The sequence below is a fragment of the Pelmatolapia mariae genome, linkage group LG13, assembly GCF_036321145.2.
Source record: "Pelmatolapia mariae isolate MD_Pm_ZW linkage group LG13, Pm_UMD_F_2, whole genome shotgun sequence".
Classification (NCBI taxonomy): Eukaryota; Metazoa; Chordata; class Actinopteri; order Cichliformes; family Cichlidae; genus Pelmatolapia; species Pelmatolapia mariae.
In genome coordinates this window covers 21517449-21520358 of record NC_086238.1, presented here as the reverse complement: position 1 = coordinate 21520358, position 2910 = coordinate 21517449, and the positions used below count along the sequence as shown (strand labels likewise).

At 39.1% G+C, this 2910-nt stretch overlaps 1 non-coding gene across 1 annotated transcript; it reads left to right on the top strand.

The window, feature by feature from the left end:
- Positions 1–681: 681 nt before the first annotated feature.
- Positions 682–775, top strand: trnai-uau (transfer RNA isoleucine (anticodon UAU)). Its single transcript has 2 exons — positions 682–719; positions 740–775. It is a non-coding gene; the product is annotated as a tRNA-Ile (tRNA).
- The last annotated feature ends 2135 nt before the right edge of the window (positions 776–2910 follow it).

Sequence of the window (2910 nt, the reverse complement as noted above, 5' to 3'; positions counted from 1 at the left end):
ATGACAAGATATATGTGTTCAGATAGCGTCAATTAACACACAACTTCAGGTTTTTTATTTCGATATGATAATTCTTCATAATTAAACAATAAGAACAAATAGTCTGATGACCTGTAGTCATTATGAAACGACCAACAAAACATTATGAAGAATTTGAAATACAGTAACACATTAAGTTTTTGTATAAAGTATCGGTATCGGACCAGTGTCGTTGATACCGCCCTGAATTTTACTTGGTAACGGATCGGAAAGGAAATCAGTGGTATCGCACATCACTAGTCAGCGCCAAAATTCAACCAGCTCTTCTTCTTCGTGCCACGCAAGTACTTCCGGGTCACTTCATACAGCCGTATCATTGACCCAACAGTTACGCGATATAAAGCAGCTTTAGACACGTTAGTTTGTTAGGCACTAAGACCTTCAGTTGACATGTTATTTAGCCATAAGTTAAAATGTACTTGTATCATGACCCTCCTGTCATTACCGCTGTCAAACACGTCTTAGCAGCTTTTCTCAACATAAGTCAGTAAATGCACCGATGGTCGTTATCGCGTTTAAACAAACATTATTTTCCCGATATATTCAATCACTATATCAAAGGTGTAAAATCAGTAAACATCAGTGACGTGACGCCACATCTGTTTCAGGGTTATAAGCCCAACTGCAGGCTTAACGCAGTGAGCTCCAGTGGCGCAATCGGTTAGCGCGCGGTACTTATATGACAGTACACTGTAGAGCAATGCCGAGGTTGTGAGTTCGAGCCTCACCTGGAGCAGCCTTTTGATAGTACCCCCTGAAGTTACCGGTGTTTAATCTTTTTTTGTAAATCGACCCCTGACAGCTTGTCACCCGCATCACAGGGTGATTGATAGACTTATTAAAAATTCACTGTAAACAATTTATTATCGACACTCAAAGTTTGTACGCTGGCTCCATTTAAACTAAAGATAATACAAATTTAAATATGACAAGCCTACTTTTTAATCTAATTAGTTTTAATTATTAATTATTTAATTATTAGTTCTAATTATCTAACTTACAGTTTAAAATTTGAATGCAGGACTACGTAGTATTTAGACACTTAAGCGACACTTGCGCTTTAACGCCAGCAGGAGGCAGCAACTCTCCATCTCTGCACCTTCTCACTCTGACAGGGAAGTGAAATGTTGAATTCGTATTCCCCCGTCTTGCACGATGTGATATTTTATGATATTTTAGAAAATATAAAAACTTTAAGAAAATAATAGATGAATACATGAATATTTTTGCATCTTTGTACAACGAATTTATTATATATACAGTTTATTCATTCCGTGTGTGTGCCCCACCGCCGCGGTTTCAAACCTTTTGCTTCCATTACAGAGCTTGTACTCAAGCTGCTGATATGAACACCATAACACGGTTTGAATACAAAAACAAATTTCAAAGCACGTGAATCACTGCCGAGCGACAAGTGTATGTAGTAGATTTCCAAAATTGTCAATGACTTCACATTTCCCCTTGCCCTTGTACCACTAGATGTCGCTGTTGTCCAACGTTTGGATTAGCTGCGCTGTTTTCCTGACGTTTGAATCTGACTGGCTGTCTCTGCTGTTTGAATAAAAACAGTTTCCCCCCCAACGTCTTCAGATGTCTGTACTCTGTGTGTTCTCATCTGTCTGCACGTTCTGCACAAGCTTGCACATATGGATGTCTGCATTTTATTGTTGTATTTTTAAAAGACTGACGAAACTGTCCTTTGGAGTAAGTCATGACTGAGGTCTATCTTTGTGATGCTGTACATGAAAATACATATGAGTAGAGCAGGGGGGAAAAAAAGCTGATTTACTATATTTGTCGTGTGTACGATATAAAAATGGACAGGCAGTGCTACAAGATGATATGATGCAAAGCTGAAATCATTTGCCTCAGATAAGTCGAAAACGAGGTCTACTGAAAGACTTTCACCGTGAAATCCAACACTGTTCAAGACATTACCCGTGTCTCCTCCAGTCCAAGCAAACACACTTTGTTAGTTTTTTTTACATTTTCATTGCAGTGCCTATCATCACCACGCCTTGCCTGTTTGCCAGGACACTCCTGCAAACATTTGCAGGAGTGTCCTTTCATTCTGCCAATGTTATCTTTTCACCCCCTTCTCCCTTCACTTGGTGTCCAGTGAGAACCAGCTTTATTCTCTCAGCGTGTGCTTTATCTATATTAGAATAAATGTGTCAGAGCAGGAAAAGCAAAAATGGTTAAGCAAACAGTAGATTTCTGTTATCGTTAGAAGATAAGAGCCAAAAACATACAGTCTGAGATATAATTATGTGAGAGGAATTGTAATGCAGATAAAGAAAATAGCAGCATTAAAGCTAAATGCAGTCAGTGTAGTTCATAGTACATCATTAATTGAATTCAGTGATTTTATTTACATAGTGCATTTGTGTCGACATTACAGCATCAGAGAGAAAGCTCAACAAGCAGAAGTTACCCAGTGGGGTGGACGAACTCCACTGCAGAAGAAAGGGACCTGCAGGGTTTCCTGGATATGGGGGCCACTAGAGAAAACAGAAAAGAGGAGTGCAGGGTGACTACGACCAACAAAACAGATAGGAAAGCATAAACTATGGGAGAGAGTAGACAAAAGTTAGAATGTAAACAGTTTTAAAGTGTTGGCTCACAGTCATTAAATTTATGGGCTAAAGCGATTGATTAAGAACTTGTTTTGGAGTGGCTGCAGCTCAGGAGGTACAGCAGGCAATCTACTAATCGGAGGGATGGTGGTTTAAATCACTGCTGTTTCAGTATGCATGCCAAAGTATCCTTGGGCAAGATACTAAATGCCAAGTTGCTGATGTGTTCATTGAAGTGTGGACAGTAAACAGAAAGTGAGTGACACAAGTTATTTAAAGAAGAAAAACACTGTAT